Here is a 6,084-nt window from a genome sequence, read left to right on the forward strand (position 1 = left end):
TCTGTAGTGAGGATGTTGAGGCACTGGAACAGGTTGCCCAGTGACCTGTCCATGAAGACTTCCACAGTGAGGTTATATAAGGCCTTGGGCAACCTCATCTAGCTGTGGATGTCCCTGTTCATTGCAGGGTTCATTGCAGGTGAGTTGGAATATTGTACTAGGCGTTAACAGGGTATCGGGTTGTAACACGATAGGATCTCCCCTGCTTTGTGACTGATGTATGACGCATGCTTGAGGGGCATAGACAAAGTGGGTTGAGTATATTTAAGGGGTTCTAGTGCCTTAATAAATGCCATTTGTTTCTCCATCATATTGGTGTCAGTGTTGCTATGGCCCTAGCAAATGCAGATCACTAGCCTCCCAACAGTGCAGCCCCAGTCATGGTGATTGCTGATGGTAACAACTGGTGCCCCATGTGAGGCGAACCAAACCGTCACCCCTTATTTTCTGTCAATTAGCAGTGTGATGTTGGCGCTGGCACCAGGGCCCATAGTCGGCAGAAGGCAGCATGGTCTGGGCTGTCATCGATTGAGAACCAGCGCGGTATGGGTGCTGTGCCACAATTCGTAGTCAGCGGAACGGCAGGGTGGTGGCGCTGAGCTGAGGTCTGAATCATGGAACCAGTAATTAAGGTAATACTCCAGCTGTGCAAGGATTACTGTGGCAAGAACGTTCCTTCTAAGAAGAAGGTCACTGCAGTTATTTCCAGGTTAGAGCGGGAAGGGGAGGTTAAGGCCCCCCGGGAGATTCTTGATCACCAGAGATGGGATGATCTCACTTCCGCGCTCACGCAACATGTTATGAGCGCTCAGAAGGGCAGGTCTGAGCTAAAAACTTGGGGTCTGATACTAGGGGTGTTGAAAGCGGCCAGAGAGGAAGGAAAGGTACTGGCGGAGGTTCAGCCGCTTTCGGGTTTAGGCGATGGGGGTGGGACACCGGACCCGGGGGGTTCCGGTGGGGGCTCAGGAGCGGTTGTTGTTTGCAGGGACCAAGGGGAGATGGAGCTGCCAACGCCTGTTGGCAAGATGGTGCCAGCTGAACCGACAGCACTCAGTCCGAAAGAAGACAGACAATGAAATGGCGGATGCTCACTGACTCACCCCCCACCGCCATACCCAGACCGGTTGGGTGGAACGTTGTTTCCTTTGTCTGAATTGCATCCGTGCACCCTGGCTCAAGGGGGCGGAGGAGGGCATGACCCACAAGGGCGGGATCAGCTTCCCGCCCGCACAGGGGGGGACCAGACAAAAGGCTTGAGCAATGCGGACAAGGGGTGGGGCCTGCTGTCTCTAGTTACACCCAAGGGCGATATCTCAAGCAACAGCTCAACAGATGAAGGGGAAGTTAGTCCTGGGAGGAAAAGGAAGGGCTCTATGACGGACTGGAACCGAATAAGATTTGAGGCACTGGGGAAGGGTATAGTCCCAGAAGCATTCCTGGTGATTGTGAGTGATCATGGCCCTGAATGGGTCCCGCTTGATCCCAAAGGTGCTACACGCCTGATGGAACTTGTGGATAAAAAAGGCCTAAAATCGTCCCTGATGCTAAATGCACTATAGGCTTTGACCGCACTGGGACCTCTCCTTCCTCATGACACCACAAACCTAATGCGTATGGTGCTTAAGCTGGTCCAATATACATTGTGGGCAACAGACTGGATGACAGAATTGAGGGGATACACCGGGGTGGTGGAGGTCGACCCGAACCACCCTCTGCATGGGACCAGCATCCTGCGACTCTCTGGAAAGGCTGAGGGAATGGCCTAACCTCAGGGCCGATTAGCGAAACTAAGGCCAGGGGAACTCATAGCAGCCACCGATGCAATGCTGGAGGCGTTCAAAAAACTTGCGTGTAAGGCCGAGCCACCTGTTCCATGGACAGATATTACCCAAGGCCCGAATGAATCTTTTCAAAACTTTGCATATAGTCTTTTAGCCGCTGTAGAGGGGTCTGATCTCCCGAGATCAGCTCAAGGGCTGGTGATCATTGATTGTCTGTAACAGAAATCGCATGATAACATTAAGTCATTGTTGCAGGCCACCCTGGGAATGCTCAACACCCCAGGTGAAATTATCCAGTATGTCTTAGATAAACTCAAGGTGGCACCTTTAACTAATGAAGGACTACCTGCAGCGATAGTCACAGTTGTTGGCCTGCGACAACAAAGATCTCTGCAGCAACGCGGGCCGTGTTTTTGATGCGGCCAACAGGGCCACATTAGAGCACAATATCCCTCTGGGGAAGGCCAGTCAAGGCCTCCTGACTGTAGGAAGGGGTTGTCAAGGGTTGTTTGTCGAGTATGGGGGGGATGTGGGCATATGGCACGCCAGTGCCCAAGCACCCAGGTGATGGGGGAGGAGTCTTACCAGCAGGGAAATGAGAATGGGAGGGTGCCACAGGCCCAGGGCCCCTCCCCGCCTCTTCTGATAGGGCCAGCGCAGTTAACCCGCACGTCTTTGACCCCTCTATTTCACAGTGATGCCCCATGCATACCGTGGCATTAACAGTGGGGAATGGGAAGTGGGCTGGATGATTTTGGTTTGGGGAAGGGGGTATGCAGCAGTTAAACATAATGAATCCGGGAAAATATTGTGGGTCCTGTCGCGAAAAATAAAACCAGATGTGAGCAAGACGCATGATGATGGCATTCACAAAACTTGAGTCAAGGTGTGAGTTTTTCTGCAGAAATTCTTCAGTGGCAAACCGAAGGCAATGCCAGGACAACCAGGAGATGGACGACGGGACCAGGAACCACTCATCAAGAGGAACCTCATGCCTGCATTCCGGACATTTTTGATGTTACTGATGTTTATGGCAAAGAGGGGGGAGGAAGTGCACCTCCTGCAACAGCCACGTAATGTTTGGGTCATATGGGCGAACCTTATGAGACAAACAGGTTTTTGTCTTAGCCTCTAGTCCGCTACCTCTCCTTAACTACCTGTTTGGTGGGTTACATGGTTAATCACACTGTGTGTAGAAACGATATGGATGTGGCTGCTCAAGCGGCGTGCCTGATTCAATCATTAAACCATATCTTTCCATGGAACCTTCAAGAATTGGACATTTTAGGGTCCCAGATGATCAAAAATGGGTCAGAAGGTGGTACACATATGTGTGTCATCTTTGGTTCCACATGCCGCAAAGAAGGTAACATAACCGTCTGTTACAAGATGGATGGGAATTTTAATGGGACCGGTGGGGTGGAAGCAGAGTTACAAGATTTTATAACAAGGTGGGACTTACCTCACCCCTATGTCAACGAGTCCTGGACAGTAGTAAGCCCGAGATATGGAGAGTTTTTCGATAAGCGGCCCATACTGCGGGTTCACGTGAAATTGGACTCATTATTTCAAAGCAAATTGGTCTGATTGGTGCCAAGGGTCAAATGAGGGGGAATGGTCGGAAGGATTCCCTAATGGAACCACTTGTTTGGGCTGTGGTGGTAATTGCACAGTGCAGTGGAATCACTACGCATATGGGTTTACCTTCAGAGCAGATAGCAGAGAGAAATTGTAGAATAATCGGACTGCTAAGGCGCTGCCTCCGGGAATATTCCTAATTTGTGGAGATAGAGCCTGGCAGGGTATCCCAAAGAACCCCCTTTGTGATCTGTGTTACTTAGGGAAGCTAACAATGCTTGCTTCAAATCATACTGGCTGGCTCAGTGTGTCTCTGTCACGGAATTAACTAGATCAGTTTATGCCCGTGACAGGGGGCAGTAGGCCCCTGCCCTCCCCACCCCCCGCCTGGGCCCACAAAATGGGAAGGTAGGGGGAAAAGGAAAAAAACAGCGGCAACAATCTATGGAGGTAAACTTATTTTACTAACTATGATATCGGAATGCAAAATAATACAATATAATACAATCTAATTGAAATTGAGACTAATAAATCAAATAAGATATGAGAGAGAGTTCCCGAGACCGAGTCAAACCTGAAAAAGCTTGGAACGGCTAGGAAAGCACCCTCCAGCACCCACTGCCAGGCAGTAAGAGACCGCCCCCCCCGGAAGGGTCAGATCCCGTGACTTCCGTAATGTATAGGGATAGGTACGTAGAATTAGAGCATTAATACTTCCAGTACATGATGTTTTGATATGGAATATTGAAAATCAAATAAGCAAAAACCAAAACCATGACATTCCACCCCTTATTCTACATCACTACATCACGCTTAATATATATATATATATATATATATATACACATATACATGGAATTACTGTCTGCACTCCCCCAGCATCAAATTTCCTTGTGGTACACATTGAACATCCCCATTTTCCTGCATTACCCACCAAGTAGATCCAGGTCCCTGGGCAAAAACAGTACCGCGGAGAGGTTTGCCCTTTCCAGAAGCTGGAAGAACCCAAACTGTTTTTCCCAACATGCTCTTTACATGTACAACAGGGACCTTATCTCCCTCTACGGTATGTAGAGAGCTGGATTGGGTAGGACCATCACGATTGATAGATCCTCTGGTATTGACTAACCAGGTGGCTTCTGCCAAATGCTTCTCCCAGTGCTTAAATGTTCCGCCACCCATTGCTTTCAGCATTGTTTTTAACAACCCATTGTATCGTTCGATTTTACCAGAGGCTGGTGCATGGTAGGGAATATGGTAAATCCACTCAATGCCATGATCTTTGGCCCAAGTATTTACAAGAGAATTTTTGAAATGAGTCCCATTATCTGACTCAATTCTTTCTGGGGTGCCATGTCGCCAAAGGACTTGTTTCTCAAGACCTAATATGGTATTTCGGGCGGTAGCATGGGGTACTGCATATGTTTCAAGCCACCCAGTGGTTGCCTCTACCATGGTAAGCACATAACACTTACTACTGCGGGATCGTGGCAAGGTGATATAATCAACCTGCCATGCCTCCCCATATTTATACTTTTGCCATCGCCCTTCCTCCCAGAGTGGTTTCATCTACTTGGCTTGTTTGATTATAGCACATGTTTCACAGTCATGAATAACCTGTGCAATAGCATCCACAGTTAAGTCCACCCCTCGGTCTCTAGCCCACTTATATGTTGCATCTCTCCCCTGATGGCCCGAGGTCTCATGAGCCCACCGAGCTAGAAATAATTCACCCTTGTTCTGCCAGTCCAGGTCTATCTGAGCCACCTCAATTTTGGCAGCTCGGTCCACCTGGTGGTTATTTTGCTGTTCTTCAGTAGCCCGTCTCTTGGGCACATGAGCATCTACATGGCGAACCTTCACGACCATATTCTTTATTCAGGCAGCAATATCTTTCCACAGTTCAGCAGCCCAAATAGGTTTACCCCTTCTTTGCCAGTTATTTTGCTCCCACTGCTGTAACCACCCCCACAAAGCATTTGCCACCATCCATGAGTCAGTGTAAAGATAAAGCATTGGCCACCTCTCCCGTTCAGCCACATCCAAGGCCAGTTGGACAGCCTTTACCTCTGCAAATTGGCTTGATTCTCCTTTCCCTTCAGTGGCCTCTGCAACTTGTCGTGTGGGGCTCCACACAGCAGATTTCCATCTGCGATGCTTTCCCACAATACGACATGATCCATCAGTGAACAGGGCATACTTTCTTTCATTTTCTGGTAATTCGTTGTATGGTGGGGCCTCTTTAGCTCGTGATACTTCTTCTGCTGGTGTTCCAAACTTTTTACCTTCAGGCCAGTCCATGATGACCTCTAGGATTCCTGGACGGCTGAGGTTCCCCATCCGCGCTCGTTGCGTAATCAACGCAATCCACTTACTCCAAGTGGCATCAGTTGCGTGATGGGTGGGGGGAACCTTTCCTTTAAACATCCAGTTCAGCACTGGTAGTCGAGGTGCCAGAAGGAGCTGTGTTTCAGTACCGATCACTTCAGAAGCAGCCCGAACCCCCTCATATGCGGCTAAGATCTCCTTTTCAGTTGGAGTGTAGCCCTCTTCTGACCCCTTGTAGGCCCGACTCCAGAATCCCAGGGGTCGGCCTCGGGTCTCTCCTGAGGCTCTCTGCCACAAGCTCCAAGTGGGACCTTTCTCTCCAGCAGCAGTGTAGAGGATGTTCTTTATATCCTGCCCTGTCCGTACTGGCCCTAAGGCCACGGCACGGGCTATCTCC

The 6,084-nt window shown here is 49.5% G+C and overlaps 2 pseudogenes; both read left to right on the forward strand.

The window, feature by feature from the left end:
- Positions 1-614: 614 nt before the first annotated feature.
- On the forward strand, positions 615-2,504 carry LOC116239130 (uncharacterized; annotated as a pseudogene).
- Positions 2,505-2,712: 208 nt separating this feature from the next.
- On the forward strand, positions 2,713-3,687 carry LOC149913175 (uncharacterized; annotated as a pseudogene).
- Positions 3,688-6,084: the final 2,397 nt, after the last annotated feature.

This window comes from Phasianus colchicus, chromosome Z, assembly GCF_987193195.1.
Source record: "Phasianus colchicus chromosome Z, bPhaCol1.hap1.1, whole genome shotgun sequence".
Taxonomy (NCBI): Eukaryota; Metazoa; Chordata; class Aves; order Galliformes; family Phasianidae; genus Phasianus; species Phasianus colchicus.